This window comes from Hemitrygon akajei, unplaced genomic scaffold (assembly GCF_048418815.1).
Source record: "Hemitrygon akajei unplaced genomic scaffold, sHemAka1.3 Scf000049, whole genome shotgun sequence".
NCBI classification, from domain to species: Eukaryota; Metazoa; Chordata; class Chondrichthyes; order Myliobatiformes; family Dasyatidae; genus Hemitrygon; species Hemitrygon akajei.
In genome coordinates this window covers 7,353,465-7,371,992 of record NW_027331935.1, presented here as the reverse complement: position 1 = coordinate 7,371,992, position 18,528 = coordinate 7,353,465, and the positions used below count along the sequence as shown (strand labels likewise).

The window sequence follows — 18,528 nt, the reverse complement described above, 5'->3', positions numbered from 1 at the left end:
GGGTAGTGTCTATATTCTGAGACTGTGCTGTCAGATCACAGACTCTCCGTCTAATGGAAACATCCTCTCCATGTCCACTGTAACCAGGCTTTTCAGCATTCGGTAGGTTTACCTAACCACCTCTCCTTCACCGTCCCTCTGAACTCCATTCAGCACAGGGCCAGAACCATCGAATGCTCCTCATACATTAATCCGATCATTCCTGAGATGAGTTATGTGAACCTTGGTAGCAACAACTGTACTGAAGACTTTTCCGGGAATAACAGGCAGATTGGTGCCAGGATACTTTATTCGGAAAAGTTGAGGTTTTGTTACTGTCCTACGAACTGTCACTTAACGAGTGCGAGAGCACAGGTCTACTTTCAGGAGTTTTAAAGCATTCCAGAATGTACGCAGTAAAAAAGACACTGGAATCGCCACCATCACTCAGCAGGTAAGGAACAGATGTGGGGAGAGGAACAAATTTAACGATTCGGATTCACAATCGTTCGTCAGATTGATTTCAAATATTTTCAGGTTTTTACTGCCGATCCCCAGCATCTTGAGTTTCTGTTTGATTTCCACCGACAGACAGGCGATAGGGAGGGGGAATTTTCACACAGAGTTTGAATACGGAGCCATTGGGTCCAATTCTACTGCTTCAAACATTTAATGACCCTGTGAGTGATGGAATAGGAATTTATTCTCTCCTCTGATTAGCATTTATTGCTTATAAAGGAACTCCAGAGGAAAAAAAAACATTGATCCCAGACTCAGAAATACTCGCTCAGCACCTCATAAACCCAGGCAGATTGATTCCCGGGTCCACTTCACCCGGGCAAAATCTGTGATTTCCCAGACCCCAGCCTCGCAGGATCACACAGCTGAACCTGTCACTTACTGACCCTGGAAACCACGCACATCGTCCCCAAGTCGCACAGTGAGTGGTGTAATTAGCGATTTCTCCACGGCCAATATCCAGCAGCCCCAGACTTCTGAATCATTGTGTAAGGAGGAACATCGATCCCCATCTGTTGAAGTACCGACCTGGTCAAATCCCAAATGACAAAAGTACCATACGCCCGGAGTCTACATCCCAGGATAATAGCCCAAGCACCAACTCTCCCAGGACACCCTTGTTGCTTGTAACATGCTGCAGTGTCCCGGCCATTCAAAGTTCAAAAGCTAACACTCCAACATCAGCCTATGGCAAAACGGGAACCTGATGATCTCTGACTGGGCCAGAGATCAGGCTGGAAAACCTGGCTGTGAGTCACTGGATACCAGGAATACGTTTCACAGTCTCCAGCAGCTAAACTGAACATGTTTTATTATCTGCAGATTTCTTTGTGTTTACATTTTATCATTATCTCATTGTTAAATGACGTCTTGCCCAGCACAGTTTATCACCGCATTTCCTGGGACTGTCCCAGATGCTGCCCGATCTGCTGAAGGTTTCCAGCATTTTCTCTTCTTAGTTTAAATGATGCAAACCTATTTACTGATTACAAGATGTTTGTGACAGCCTGAACAAAGTTGCACATGCCGTGAGCACAGGTCATGTGCATGCCATCATGTGTGATGGCCTGAACAAAGTTGTAATACCCACATCATTAGTTTCCTCTTCATTCAAATACAGGGTTAAAACAGTCGATACAGTCAATGCTCACAACATCCTCCCCACTCCACTATCAATCTGTTACATCTACTCCTGAGGCCATTTGCTCTCATGGAGGGGAAGTGACATGAGAGAGAAAAATGTGCTCCGCTCCCTGCAGACCCTGTGGGCTATTCCTGGCAAAGGAGAAATTGGCTCTCCAAACATATCCAAAACAGGAAGTAACAGACTCAACTTTAAATGCTGAGAGTATCCGCCTGACAAGATTAACACTGCGGCCATTTGGTAACGTCAAAACTAAAGCTGTAATAGCTTTCTTCACCCTACCTCATGCTGTATTCAATATATCCTCCTGTATCTCCAAGTAACCAATACCAATTTCAGAAATAACTCAGTGAGGCAAAATACTTCATAATGAATACAGCAGTAGGAGAAAGATTGTTGAACCAGGAGGGAGAAGGGATTAAGGACAATTTCTGATGATCCTCCAGCAATACACAGATAGTGAAATAATAGTACATACTACTGTATAAAAGATCATAAAATGACAAAGATAGAACAAATAGCACCAACCTTGGCATACACCATTTGACCCTCACCAAATTTTATCTTAGAAGGTATCCCATCCAGATCTCTAAAGACTTTGTGTGGCTACTGCCCTGCACGTGACTGCAATGAACTTCAGAGAACTGTGGACACAGCTGAGGACATCATAGAAACAAACCTCCACACCATGGACTCAGACTATACTTTCCACTGCCTCAGTAAGGCAGAGCGGTGGGTGGAGCATCGGAAACAATCCCAAAGATGCCGCAGACCTGCGGTCAACTGTGATCACGTGACGGAAGGGTGGCTCTCCCCTGACAATTTCAGAATCAGGTTTAATATTACCGGCAAATGTCACGAATTGCGTTGTCTGTATGGCAGCAATACAATGTAATACATAATAGTAAATGAAAAAAGTGACTTCAATAAATATACATGTAAATTTAAATAAGCAGTGCAATATTTAAATACATTTGATAAACTGATTCCCCATTTTATTTGTGTAGGAATATTAAACTAACTGGGTTGCTGCTTCAGAAATTCTGGAGGGCACTTAACTGAGGGGCACAGATTTTTGTGAAGTTCGGATAAACAGATAAGTCTTAATTTTCACATAAATGGGTCATACACCCAGAAACATTGGCAGGTCGGAACAGTGAAATGGACACAAGAAAAATATATTGCCCGCCCACAATGAGAGGACGTGACAGATGTGGATCTCACTGCCTTGTCCAAGTAGGCGAAAGATGAAAGATGGATGTGGTCCCGGCATCACCAGCTCATCTTCGCCCCTCCTAAGGAGCGGAACAATAGCGGCTAGGCGGCAGCTTATATCAGGAGGTTCCGTCCAGGAAGCGGGGCGAGCCCAGCAGTTCGGGTGAGTTAACGGAATCACTGCCCAGCATCAGACCACCTTACTGGGGACTGGTCTCAATACTCACTAATAGGAACTTTTTCTCTTCGTCCCGCAGTGAGTGATGCAGCCCCGGGGCAGAGGGCCTTCTGATTGGCCGCCGAACTGCTTCAACAAAGAATGCAAAGGAAACCACTGCCCATCCGGGAATGTGATCATGCACAATGTGATCAATGCGTCATCAGAGGTGTGGACTGTCCAGGTGATCTGCTTTGGGATGGAGTGGCTGCAGTCAACACAGGCTCGTTGTTTAAAATTTTTATAAACAGTAGATTTATGGATGTAAACTGAACCATGCAGTCTCTGGCTCCCGGCCTCCTGACCATGCGGTCTTCGGCACTTGGGAAACTTAACACAATGACAATGTGGACCATAGATACCCCTTCCTCAAAAAGTGAGTTAATCATTAATAAAAAAAAACAATCGCATTAAAATTGTAACTGCACCTTCCTTGCTTTCACTGATGGCAATTGTTCTATGATGTGATCAAAGTCAGATTTTTCAGTTTCTTGTTCTTTCTACATTCAGCCGAAATGTAGAGCACAGAGTCTGCCTTGACCCATGGAGGCTATCAAATATGAAAGTATTAATTTTAACTTGCCAAATGATCTCTCACAGCTGGAAATGAAAACTGTGATGGTTAGCATTACCTGAATAGCAATGCGAAGGTTTGGGAAGACGCTCTCATCTCCACACTTAACCATAAACTCGAGAAGCTCTTCAGGTATTGATATTTTCACGTTGACCCGCCTTGATAGCAACATACTGCAATCCAAAATTTCTTCTTATAGCTGCTCTCCATCAACATCAGAGCTGTACAATTTGCCCAAATTTTCACACTTCTTCTTTAGGTCATTACTGTCTGCGACGTAACACAGTCCCTGGACATCGAAAAGGAACCCAAAATTGGCGTCAGTGTCGTGCAGACGAGTGACCCTTTCGTTTATTTCTCTGTGAAGACCCTCCAGTGTTCTCTTCATGACCCTTTCCATTTCATCCTTAGCTGTTAACCCAGCATCGCTCGTGTTCTCATCAGCCATTCATTTCTTTCGTAATTGACGTCTTAGAACTTAATATTCCTTTCTTGACAGAGACCGACTCCTTTTCCGAGTGACTAATTGACCAACACTTCTCTTTCATCATAAAAATGATCTCGGTGGGCTTCCAAATCCAGGGCAGCATCATGGAAGTTCAGGTTAGGATCCTGCAGCCTGAATATGTTCAATGCGAATGAGTACTTTGTTCCAAATTCCTTACAAAATCAGAAAATCGTAACTCAACATGCAGTCGTGCAGCTGCCTTGTGTCCCTTCTTGTTCCACTGGTCTCGTTTTCATTCTCTATCGTGTCCTGGAGAATTTGAAGTATCTCCTCTAGATACTTGTTGACCGGCTTCACTGCTTCTGTCCTTGCACTCCACCTGATTTCGGACACCGACTCAACAACCACAGACACTGCCTTTTTGAGTTTTTCCCGGCGCTGTGTTAACGGGAGGAAAACACGTAGAGAGCTTCGATTTTTCCAAAAATCGTGACTATCATTGTATCCTGCTTAAACATATAGCAATTACAGCACGGAAACAGGCCATCGTGGCCCTTCTAGTCCGTGCCGACGCTTACACACACCTAGTCCCAGTGGCCCGCACTCTGCCCATAACTCTCCATTCCTTTCCTGTCCACACGCCTATCCAATTTTACTTTAAATGACAATACCGAACCTGCTTTTACCACTTCTACTGGAAGCTCATTCCACACAGATTCCATGCTTGGCTGCATGTACACCCACAAAGTTGAGTTAGTGATTGTCGCAATTTACAAACACTGCTAGGTTGTTTTTCTCACTTATTCTTTGATGAACACCACTTCTGTGTCCAGCCATCACAGCAGCGTTGTCATAGCACTGTGACCGATAATTTTGCCCTTTTCTAGCTGTTTCAAGATGTCTTCAACTAAGCTCTCAGCATCCTTCTGGCTTATCTGGTTAAAACCAAGGAAGGACTCTCTAACACGGATTGTTTTGCTCTCAATATCAACTTCCACATACCTCACTACATCCGACATCTGCTCACGGTACGCCTGATCAGGAATCGAGTCGAACATAAGACCATAGTACTTGGATTTACGAATGCTTCTCAGTAAACTCTGGGAACAGTGAATGCCATCATGTGGATGAATTTGTTCTGGACACCCCGTGAGAGATAAGATGTGGATCCAGGGTGACTTTCCAAATGAGTGAGCTGTTCAGTTATGACAGCGTTTAAGATGGCCAATAGTTTCAGTAAGCAAAGGAGATTTTCCGCATTGGAGTCATCGTCTAGATGAAGTGACTCCCTGTGTCCTCACAAAGCCAGGTTCTGAGTCACAAGGAATTTTATGCGGTGACGGATTCTCGTCAAGATATCACGCCACTTCTGCTTTTTCTTCTCAATCTGTGACTGAAATACCACATCAATAACTTCTCTATTTCCAGTTATATTTCTTATCATTTCTATCCACTTTGTGAAGCATTCCCAAAGATTCTTGACATATGCATGATCATTAATCCTTTCAACTGGTTGAATCCACTTCCCTGCTGCAAGGAGGATTGATGGTCTGACAGGGAATAGAGAAGACAACAGATACAAAATGCAGACTTTTTGGAAAGGGAATAGACCAGCCATGATCGAGTCACCTCCTCACCACGACCATTTCCCAATTTTCCTTGATCCAAGTTTTGTTCATTGAGCGGTTATTTATTGGTAAGAAAGCCCCCTCACTGTTCTAGAAATACTTCGAACCCAGCTTTATTGTTTCTGTTCTCAACGCGTCAGGCTGAATTGCTTTTCCTGTATCCTTGTCAAACTTCAGAAGTCCAATGTCATGCTGTTCAATCACTTCTGGTATGACAGTTCGAAGCTCTTTGACTCCATCCAATTTACTAGGTTCAGGGTCATCAGGTTTAATCTCGTCAAGTAAACTCTCATCAATACACTCAATATCACAACCACCACCATCGACATCCCCACTTGTCATGTCCATGTCCTCTGTGGCAGCCTCACTCTTAATCTTGTCATACTCGGATTTATCTGACTTGACTTCCTACTCGACTTGTGACGCATTTGTACTTGATCTACTTTCGGATTCTAACAAACTTGTTGCAGGTGCAAGCGACTCCATGGAACGTGTCCAACTACTTGTTCCGGGATTTTCAAAGAAGGGCACGAAGAACTTGTTCGACTTCTTGGCTTCCTCCGCCTACAACTTCCGTCTCTTCTGTCCTTCAGCTCACTTTCCTTCTTCTTCGTGAAGAAAGTTTTCATGGTCTTTTTACACAATGCTATGAAATAAGGTCATCCCAGTGCTTCTCACCCATGATGATCAAAGACAGGTCATAAATCTGAAGAACATTCTTTTTTTCATTATCCAAGGATGGCTTGTCTGACTTTAATAGAAACTGCTCAGTGGCACACTCCTTCAAATGGCACCCAGGGCACGTGCCATACCTGCCATACCCTAGATATTCCACTGGCCGTCACCAATAAGAGATGAGTAAACCTCACGTCACTTCACGATAGACACCAGGTGTGCGCAGCACGCTTAAATAGTCTCAACATCAGCCCGGGAGGCGATGCTGACGAAGCTCCGTGAGAGGGCGCGCATGAGTGTGGGCGGGGCGGTGAGCTGGTGCGCACGGTAGACTCACCATATGAGCCATGGTCGATTTGCGACCTGCAGGGATACAACATTAACACATAAATCTTGATGTATATACTTTATCAATGTAGTGTTTCTTTTCAGTTCCACAATATAATTAATATGCGGTAGTTATATTGGCTTACAGTAAGTAAACTGTCAGAACTTTTCTAATCAACACACAAAATGCATAAGTGGATGACTCGGCTCTCTGAAACTGCAGCTGATTTATACTTTCATTATGCATTCCCCCATGTTCATCTCGATAACACTTCAACCCCACTCTTTATAAAGGAACTGGGCTTTGAATGGAATCAGAGGCTTTACTTTCACAGGTCAGTGAGCAGAAAAAGTTCCTAACTCCCGCAATTAACACCGGCAAAAGATAAGAGGGTGAGAGGAGCGGGAGGGGAAACTGTTGCTGATTTTCACTACATGATGCCCTGTCCACAGCCAATCCTTCCACAGTCTCTCTGAATATGACTGGCACTTGTAGGTTTATTCAGTCTCACTCCAGCTATTTCCTATTTTCCTTGGTATAGAAATGCAATGTCTAAAGGACAAGTGTTAGAGTAATGAGACTCACCAAACTTTCCCCTGACTGAATGAATGGAAACTCTGAGTCAGAAGGGTTCTCCCGTTTGGTGCTCTCAGTCCTCGGGCTGGATCACTTGTTGTTGTTCCCTCGTCTTCAGTTGTGGTTCTCTTCCACTAGTCAGCTTGTCTTCCAATAAATCTTTCGCCGCAGGTCTAACTTTAACCAGAAAGACGATGAAGCATGTTAACAATACAAACAAGAACAAAGCATTAAACTGAAATTTAAATCTTGAACGCATATATAATGATCCGAGTGAAGAAATCTGGAAATGTCCCTCACACTTTACAAAACCGGTCATGGAACATGAAAAAGGAACACACACAAAATGCTGGAGGAACTCATCAGGCCAGACAGTATCAGCATGCCGACTCTACTCTCCTCCATAGATGCTGCCATGCCTGCTGAGTCACTCCAGCATTTTGTGTGTGTTGCTTGGATTTCCAGCATCTGAAGATTTTGTTCTGTTTGTGATGGGATACAAAGTCATCACACAGTCATGGTATAAGTTAAAAGTCATTATAGATAGAATAGAATTAGGTCATTCGGTCATTTAGTCTGCTCCATAATCAATCATGGAGGATTATTTTTCCAACACCGTGCTCTTGCTTCCCTTCACTAATACACGACCCATTTAGCAATCCAGAACGTGAATATATCCAACGAGAGCCTCCAAAACCCTCTGTGGCATCAAATTCCACAGATCAACCTACACTTGGCTGAAGTAATTGCTCTCGTCTCAGTTTAAACTGAAACTTCTTTATCCTGTCTCTGCACTCTCAGATCAGATTGTCCGCCTAATCAAGACATCGTCTCCATTCCAATTACGTACAGGCTTGTCGGTATACAGTTGGTGTAAATAATCACCCCCCCCCAACCCACCACCATCCCACTGAAATCCACTGAGCAAAGGCCCAGAGCCATCAGATGCTCCTCATGCATAAAAGTTATAATCCCTCAGCTTTTTCTTGTGAACCTTGTTAGCAAAAGTTGTACTGAACACATTTCCAGGAATAACAGGACAATTGGTACCAGGGTAATGTACTGGGGAAAAGCTCTGGTTTCTTTACTGTTCTCCTATCTTTCACAAAGCGAGCGCTGGTGCCCTGATCCATTTCCAGCAGACTTAAAGTGTTACGGGGTGAATGTAATGAAGAAAAAGTGGAATTATAGAAACGCTCAGCAGGTAAGGAACTGCCGTGGGGAGAAGAACACGGTTAACAATTTGGTTTCCCAACCTTTTGTCAGAATGGATTCAAACGTTATCCAGTTTTTAGTGGAAATCTTGGGTTGTTCTCCTTGGAGCAGCGGGCACTGAGGGAGGATCTGATAGAGGTTTATAAGATTATGAAAGGCATAGATAGAGTGGACAGGAAATATTGTTGTGCACAGACACAGTACGGTTAGCCCATCCAGTTCGTGCCATGGTCCCATCCACCTGCATACAGACCATAGCGTTTCATACCTCTGCCATCCATGTATCTACCTAAACATCTCATGTCAACTGTTTATTCCTTTCTATAGATGCTGCCTGACCCTTTGAGGTGGTGGGATACAGACTGGACAGAGGTTGTACAAGATGGTTGATATATGTCATTGAGATGGTGGGATACAGGCTGGACAGAGGTTGATATACGTCATTGAGGTGGTGGGATACGGGCTGGACATAGATTAAACAAGATGGTTGATATATATCGTTGAGGTGGTGGTGGGATACAGACTGGACAGAGGTTAGACAAGATGGTTGATATATATCATTGAGGTGGTCGGATACAGACTGGACAGAGGTTGAACCCTCTTTGTTGGTTATGTGGAACAGTCTATGCTCCAAATCTATACTGGCACCACTCCCTTATTTTTCCTCCGCTACATCGACGACTACATTGGTGCTGCTTCCTGCACCCATGCTGAGCTCGTCAATTTCATCAACTTTGCTTCTAACTTTCACCCAGCACTCAAATTCACTTAGACCGTCTCGGACACTTCGCTCCCCTTTCTTGATCTCTCGGTCTCCATCTCCAGAGACAGACTCCACTGACATCTTCTACAAACCCACTGACTCCCATAACTATCTTGACCGTACCTCTTCCAACCCAATGCAAAAATGCCATACCCCATTCCCAGTTCCTCCGTCTCTGCCGCATCTGCTCCCAGGATCAGGTTTTCCATTTCAGGACTTCTCAAATGTCCTCTTTCTTTCAGGATCGTGGTTTCCCTTCTGGCGTCATCAAATATGCCCTCACCCGCATCTTCTCCACTTCACGCACTTCAACCCAGGTATCAAAACAAGTGAAGTTTGGATCCACTACTGGGTCAGGTGATGAAGATAAAGTTCCCAGGATACATCTCAACGGATGGGTTCAGTCCCGGCCTCACCACTTCATCCGCTCCTAGGACCACAGCACCAGGGGTTGAGTGGCGGCTCATTTCAGGCGCTTCGATGTGAAGGCCCACATCCCGGACCATCCAGCAGGTTCTGTACAGGAATCGGTGGGAGGCTGGCTGTTCAGGGAAAACAACGGGAATCGCTTCCCAACATCGCTAGGGACTAGCCTCAATTCTCACCTTCGGGATCTCATTGGTCTCGCCCCACAGAGAATGATCTTTCTCCTGACTACCTGCCCCAGGCTGTGAGGTCACTCTCCTGACCCCAGCCCCACAAATGATCCGCCGCATCCATCCATAAGAAATCACTGTCAGTCCCGGAACTGAGCACGCACAATGTGATCGTGCTTCATAGAGCGGGGGCAGGGCTTCAGAAACAAACCTGTAGATGTTGCCGATCTGCAGTCAAATGGGAGCAGGAAACAGGATCATGTGATGGTTACAGGGTCTTTCATTTAAATCAGTGACTCTTCTCCTCGCTCCTCAAACGCTGCCTGATACACCTGCCATGTTTTCCACATTTCAAATTTACACCAGCTACATTTTCAATTTTTCTCTCTGTATCTTCCAAGTCCCATCCCTGTACCCCCAAGGTCACAGAGATAGGGGTTGGATTCCCATTACTGTCCAACAGATGATTCAGACCCAAAAAAGAATTGTGAAGGTTTCATTCAAACCACTTCTATGTTTACAAACATTTGGAGTGGAGACAGTTCCCCTCATCTCAGTCCCGGACAGTCCAACACTCACTTTTTCAGAGACTGTGATCCCTGGTTCAACCGGTAATGATGTTGTGCATTTCAATATGTTCACCTCTCAGTCCTCAAAAGGGTTATCACATTTGATCTTTCTCTATATGATGACCCCGCCACTCCAGGGATCAGTCTGGTAAATCTTCATTGCACTCTCTATAACAAATACTCCCTAACCTATTTGTTAATCCTCTCTGGAATTAATTTCCATCTTCTACAGCCCCGTGTTGCCTCAAACACTCACCTCCCCCCCCCCCCCGTCACTATTTCCAACTTCCACCTCCCCCTCACCTGGATCCACCTCTCACTCCCCAGCTCTTGCCCCATCCCAACCCCTCACTTCTTTTCTCTGACTATTTCCCGTCTACTCTCAGTCCAGAGGGAGGGTCTCGGCCTGAAATGTTGACGGTCCATTTCCCTCCACAGATGCTGCCCGACCCACTGAGTTCCTCCGGCAGTTTGTTCTTTGGTCTGTATAACCCGTGTTAGTATGGGGAGCGGGATTTTATACCATATTCCTGTACAATCTCAACAAATCCCAAATAATTGTTAAAGTGATTTTCATTCTTATACCCAGTAACTCTTACAATAAATAAAATATACCTTTGAGCTCCCTCCCTACTCACTGCACCTCGGTCCATCTCCCTTTAATCACACTCAGGATTTCGGTTTGTCCTACAGAAGTGGCTCATCTCACATTGCCCAGATTGAGCTCCGGCTGACCTGTTGTTCCCATTCACTTATTTTGCCTCCATATCCCCTAAACCTTTCGACAAGAGACACAGAACATAGAACAACACAGCACAGGAACAGGCCCTTCAGCCCACAATGTTGTGCTCAAACTATTCAATTAATCAAATTGCCAACTAAACTAATCCCTTCTGCCTACGCAATTTTCCCTCACATTCATGTTCGGAAATTGTCCCATCACAGATCGCAAGACCCTACAGCGGATAGTGAGGTCAGCTGAGAAGATCATCTTCCCGCCATCACGGACATTTACACTACGCGCTGCATCCGAAAAGGAAACAGCATTCTGAAGGGCCCCACGCACCCATCATACAATCTCTTTTCTCTCCTGCCATCTGGGAAAAGGCTCCGAAGCATTTGGGCTCTCACGACCAGACTATGTAACAGTTTCTTCCCCAAAGCTATCAGACTCCTCTATACCCAGAGCCTGGACTGACTCCTTGCCCTATTGTCCTGTTTATTATTTATTGTAATGTCTGCACTGTTTTTGTGCACTTTATGCAGTCCTCTGTAGTTCTGTAGTCTAGTTTTGCTTTCTCCGTGTTTTATTTTATTCACGTAGTTCAGTCTAGTTTTTGTACAGTACTGTGTCATGTAACACCATGGTCCTGAAAAACGTTGTCTCATTTTTACTATCCACTGTACCAGCAGTTATGGTCGAAACGACAATAAAAGTGACTTGACTTGACTAAACATCTCTGAGAAGTCCCCAATGTATCTGCCACTACCATCACCCCAGGCAGCAGATTCCAGCAACCCACCACTCTGTAAAAAAAAACTTGCCCTTCACATGTCCTTTCAAACTACCCCCTCTCAATTTAAATGTATGTATCTTGATTTAGACATTTCTACCCCAGGTAAAAAGTTCTTTTCTGTCCTCTCTATCTATGCGTCTTGTAACCTTCTGAATCTCCATCGTCTCACCCCAGCCTGTGTGAGTCCAGAGAAAACAACCCAAGTTTGTCCAACTTCTCGTTACAGCTCGTGCCTTGGAATCCAGGCAATATCCTGGTAAAGCTTTTCTGCGCCCTCTCCAGGGCCATTGACATCCCTCCTGGAATGAGGCAACTAGAACTGTATGAAATCCTCCAGATGTGACCTCACTCACATTTTATGAAGCTGTAACATAACTTCTTGAATTTTGAATGCAATATATGACTAATAGAGGCAAGCATGTCGTTTGTCTTCTTAACCACACTGTCAATCTGTGTAGCCACTTTGCGGGAGAGATTAACTTGGGACTCCAAGATCCCTCTACTCATCGACACTGTTAAGGGTCTTGTATTTAACTTTATGATTGACCTACCGAGATGCCAAGATGACTATCACTAATCAAATCTCAGAGTTGTCTCAGGTCCTCTTGAATTTATTAACAAGTGCGCATGCACAGGAAGATACAATACAGAGAAACACTGACTTGCAAAAGCATCACAGGCAAGTACATTCAGAAAACACATTGTACATAACTTTTGCAATTCGGTGACATTATCAACATAGAAATTCAAGTTTTATGTCATTAACAATATACAAATATATATGTTGTGTCATTAATCATAAATATACATTTTGTGTCAATAACAATGTACAAATATAATTTTTTTTTTCAAGAGCAGACTTGGAAATGTTGAATTTGGTCTTCTCAGTAAAATCCCTCACCCACGTCTTTCTGCCGGATCACTCACTCTGCAAGAAGCCTGCATCAAGGCAATAGGCTGAGCCATCTCCTCCTACCGATCCCTTATACTCTGGCCGCAGAAGTCACTTCACAAATGCAACCAACTTCCCGTGGAGGGAAATGGAAATAATTTCAAAAGCTGGACATCTACTTTGAGGTTTGTTCCACTTTGACGGGGAGTTCAGCTCGGGAGCAGGGGACGGCCTCATTGGGGGTAATGCCCTCTCAGCTGCCCCATCTCTGTTAGTGGGTGTAACCAGTGATTGACGTCGATTCTCACCAATGGGAAGAGAGTGACTCCCTTGTTGACAGTAGGGTGTGCTGGGTGGGTCAGGTAATTGTTACCTCAGCCGGTAAGATTCAACCGTCTCAGCGCCAGTGTGGTTTATGGAACTACACACGTGACGTCAGACACAGGTGTATGGAACCCACACGTGGTATCAGGCATGTGGGGGCGCAGAGTGACATCAGACACCGGTGTGGGGAACCCACACGTAACGTCAGACATGTGGGGGCGCAGAGTGACGTCACGTCTGGGTGAGTACTTAATTTCAAAAGCTGTTTACTGGGTGTTTTTAATGATTTCACGGGGACAGCGAAGGAAACATAAAAGATGTGATGACTGAATCCAGTGTTGTGTCAGGTAAACTCCCCTGCTATGTGCCCGGATTTGCCATTGTTGTTGATGGAGTGGGCAGCGTGGCCTTTTTCTCGAGTTGGGTCACAAAACCCCAAATGTTTCTGGGGAAGACTTTTCAGGGTGACCTGGCTTGGGGTGGGTCAGTCAGTGCAGTATCCTGTTGTGTACTAATTTCATAAAGATTGGTTTTACTGATGTAAACCGGATTTGGCTGCAGTGTAAACACAGATTCGTATCAGTTAACAGAAAACTTCACGTCACTGCCGTATTTGTCTCCTGGCAAACTAAACACGCTGACAATGTGGAGCACAGATACCCCTTCCTCTGAATCAGTGTATCATTCAAGCAGCTGATCGCTGAGAGGAACTATATTTGTTGGTCAGTGAAGTTCACCCAGATATAGTTGGATGGAGTTGATGTGGAGTTCAGGGGTGTCACATTGAAAGGACGTGTCAGTCAAATTCTCTGTATTGTCCATCCGACCTCCAAAGATGCCACAGGGAGCCCCTGCAAATCGCAGCAGAGTGCCGACTCCAACTGATGTCGGTAGTTTTCCTGTTCATGCAGCGTTCAGGAAGGGGCTGATTCTGGGTTTGCATAAATTGAGCGTCGCCTGTTGTGGAAGTGGGCAGGGACCGAGCCGGACAGCTGGAGAGTCCAGTCTGGCTGGTCTTGCGGCTCTGAGTTTAGTTTTGTGCTCGAGCCGAGACTGTGAGAACAGTTAGTTGTGGTTCCCCAAGTTGGGAGGGAGGATGTGGGTGATGTGGATCTGTATATGTGTGCGGGTGTGGGGTAAATGGGGAAAGTGTGTGGGGCCATTGGCGGGATGGAGGGAGTTTGGGGATGTGGCTGATGAGGATCAGTCTACGTGTGCAGCTGTGGGGTAAATGGTGGAAAGGCTGTGGGCGCATTGGCGGGATGGAGGGAGGTTGGGGGTTTGGTTGCAGTGACGTTGCGTGACGCAGAAGGATGGGTCCCAGGATAAGTTAAGTTGTAAGCAAGGGAAGAGTTGGTCCAATGAATCAGACAGGATACGTGACCTTTCAGAAAGCAACAATTCTTTTTTCACGTTAATTATTGACTAATCTTCCTGAACATCATGTTTGTGACAGAGCCCCAGTGTCTGCTGCATGGCAGGAAACAGAGGGTGATGGTGAGAGGCTGTTTACAGGACTTGCGGCCAGTGCCTAGTGATGATCCCCATGGTCACACCGATTGTTACTTGTCATCAATCATGACAAGTAGTTTGTACTTTAGGTTGAGGTAGTAAATCTGAACATGGAACATAGAAATCCACAGCACATTACAGGCCCTTCAGCTCACAATCTTCTGCTGACCTTGTAACCTGCTCTAGAAACTGTCTAGAATTACCCAACTGCATAACGCTATTTTTCTGTGCTCCATGTACCTATCTAAAAGTCTCTTAAAGTACCCTATTGTGTCCACCTCCAACACCGACGCCAGCAATGCATTCCACACCCACCACTCTGTGTGGAAATACTCCCCTGACATCCCTCCTCTGCCTACTTCAAACCACCTTAAAACTATGCCCACTCGTATCAGTCATTTCAGCCCTGGGAAAAAGCCTCTGTCTATCCACATGATCAATGCCTCTCATCATTTTATACACCTCTATTGCTCACCCCTACTTCTCCATCATTCCAAGTGGAAAAGGTCAAGCAAGTTTGTAGTAAGTAAGTTGAAATAATTACATTTTTTAAAAAAGATATTAAGTATAAGCTCGCCCTTTTGTTTCCATCTCCCCACTCAGAAGTGACCGGGAGCTACTTCAGAAGATGCAAGACCTTGAAATGAGCAAACACTGAGGGAATATGAGTGACTTTAAAGAGCTGGGATACTGATAGCACATCACCAGACCCGGAGTGATCGTAATTGGGTCTGACAGACTTAACTCCAGTTACTTCCTACCTTCCTTTTACAGGTATGTAATATCTAAAGGACCAGTGTTTGAGTAAATCAGACTCACCAGACTTTCTGCTGACTGAATCAGTGGAAACCCTGAGTCAGAAGGGTTCTCTCCAGTTGATGCTCTCAGTCCTCGGGCAGGTTCACTTGTTGCTGTTCCCTCATCTTCAGTTGTGATTCGCTTCCAGTTGTGGGTTTTTATTCCAATAAATCTCTCACCACAGGTCTAACTTTAAAATGAAAGATAATGAAGCATATTAAAGATAAAAAGGAGAACCAAACATTCTTGCTCAATGTTCCTAAGAAAAATAAAACTCACTGAAATTTAAACGTTAAGACAAATATAATGATCTGAATGAACAAATCTTGTCCCTGATACGTCACAAAACCTGATATGGGATAGGAAGGAGTCATCATTCAGTCATGGTCAGATATAGGACACAGGAACAGAATTAGGTAATTCGATCCATCAAGCCTGCTCCAGCACTCAACCATGGCTGATTTTTATTCCAACATCATATTCCCGCCTTCCTCCTGTAACCCTGAAGCTACCTGGAATAATCATGTATATATATATATATATATACATATATTAATCTCTGCCATAAATATACCCAAATTCCACAGATCAGCCACCCTTTACTTAAGATATTCTCCTCATTTCAGTTTTAAAGGGATGCTGCTTTATTCTGAGACTGTGCTCTCAGATCCCAGACCCTCCGTCTAATGGAGAGATCTGCTCCATGCCCACTGTATCCAGGGTTTTCAGCATTCGGTATGTTTCCTTAAACAAGCACCCCCACCGTCCTTCTGAACTGCATTGAGCACAGGTCCAGGACTATTGACTAACATGCAGGTGACAGTGAGGGGAAATTTCCAAACATGCTTTGAACACCTCCTCTTCATGTAAGCGATGGTATAGGAACTCATTTTCTCCTCAGATTAGCACTCATTGCCTCCAAAGGAACTCCAGAAACAAACATCTGATCCCAGACCAGAAATTCTCACTCAACACCTCATAAGCCTGAGCAGCTCGATCCCCAGATCCATTTCAGCAGGGTCAAAATCTATTACAGGGTCACACAGCTGAATGCGCCACTTACCGACCCCAGAATCCTCACACACCGTCCCCACATAAGGGATTTTCCCACAACCAGCGTCCAGTAACCCAGGACCTGATTCACTGTGGACAGAGGAACATTCAGCCCCATCTACAGAAGTGCTGACCTGGGCAAATCCCAAATACTGACAGTTCCATATTCCCGGAGTCTACATCCCAGGATAAATAGGCCAAGAACCAATTTTCCCAGGACTCCTCATTGCCCCATGTGTGTCAGCATGCTGGTAACATTGTCAGCACTGTGGTAACATGCCACAGTGTGTCAGCCGTTCAGAGTTCAAAAACTAACACTCCTGCATCACCCTATGGTAGAATGGGAACCTGAGCATCCCCTGACTGGGACAGATATTGGGCTGGAAAACCTGGGTGTGGGTCACCAGCAGGCATGGATACGTTTCACATTGTCTCCAGCAGCTAAACTGAACACATTTTATCATATTGTTAAATGAGATCTTGCCCAGCACAATCGGCCATAGCATTTCCTGTAGTCTAACAGGAATAACAGGCTTTTCATTTCAAATTGAGATTAAATGCTGGAAACTCGGTACATCAGATTGGATCTGTGGAATGAGGAACTGTGAAAGACCCAGTATCAGACCTGATGCTGCCCGATCTGCTGAACGTTTCCAGCATTTTCTCTTTTTAATTTAAATGATGCACAATGATTGACTGATTACACGATGTTTGTGACGGCCTGAACAAAGTTTCATAAATGTAAGTCCCATATTCATTAGTTTTTTCTTCATTCCAACACAGGGTTAATACAGTCAATGCTCACATAATCCTCCCCACCCCACTATCAAACTGTTCCATCTGCTGCGGAGGCCACTAACTCTAACACTAACCAGAGCGCGATAAAAATGTGCGCCACTCCCTGCAGAACCTGTGGCTGTTCCTGGCAACAAGGAAATTGCCTCTCCAAACATGACCAAAAAAGAAAATATCAGACTCAACTTTAAACGCTGAGAGTCTCTGTGTGGAAAAGATTAACACAACGGCCATTTGGTAACGTTGAAACTAAAATTGTGGTGACTGTCTTTATCCTTCCTCATTCTGCATTAAATAAATCCTCTGGTAGTTCAGTTAACAAACATTGATTTCAGAAATAACTCAGTAAAGCAAAGTACTTCACAATGAAGACAACAGTAGAGGAGATATTGTTGATCTTTATCATCGAGGTGGTGGGGTTGGGAGACTGGACAGAGATTGAACAAGATGGGCAGGGTGGCAGCAAATAGAACCAGATGGGAGAAGGGATCACTGATCGTCCTCCAGCAATACACAGATACTGAATTAACAGTACATACTGAAATCACAAAGATAGAACAACAGGAACTTTGGCATTTACCCTTCTCTCCGAACTATCTTTTTTCAAACACCATGGAAAGTATCCCCAGGTTGAATGTGAAGGTCTCACAACCCGGACCGACTCCGGCAGGTTCTATCCAGGAAACGGGGTGAGACCGCGAGTTCGGGAAAGTTAATGGGACACATTGTACAACATCGCTCGGGATACAGTACTCACCGCATGGATCTTGCAGGTCTCACTCCGCAGAGAATGATCCGAACCCTCGGCTCCCCGCCCGAGGGTACGAGGACTCACTTGCGATCCGGATCCCGTAGACGATCCGCCGCTCCGGACCCTCTTCCACAAGGACGGGAAAAAAATTCGCTGCCCATCTGGGGCTGTGAGCTTGCGCAGTATGCTTATTGCGTCATCGGACCGGGGCGGGGCCTCGGAGTCAAAACCGCAGATGCTGCCGATCGGCGGTAAAACAGGATCACGTGACCGTAGAGTATCTCCCACGTGACCGGGTGATTGTTCCTCGCCCCTCACACGCTGCCCGAACCATCGGCCGCATTTCCCACATTATTTCACATTCACAACTCTCCCATCTCAGACACATGTTTCTGCCCGATCCTCATTTCCTCGATCATGGAACTAATTTCCATCTTCTG

The 18,528-nt window shown here is 45.0% G+C and overlaps 1 protein-coding gene across 1 annotated transcript in view; it reads right to left on the bottom strand.

Moving 5' to 3' along the window:
* Positions 1-18,167, bottom strand: part of LOC140720994 (NACHT, LRR and PYD domains-containing protein 3-like) — a 40,046-nt gene extending 21,879 nt beyond the window's left edge. Inside the window, exons 1-2 of the mRNA XM_073035861.1 lie at positions 18,095-18,167; positions 15,511-15,679 (exon numbers count right to left, since the gene is read on the bottom strand). The gene's annotated coding sequence lies outside the window, so the exon portion shown is untranslated. The remainder of the gene's footprint in view (positions 1-15,510; positions 15,680-18,094) is intronic.
* Between the last annotated feature and the right edge of the window lie 361 nt (positions 18,168-18,528).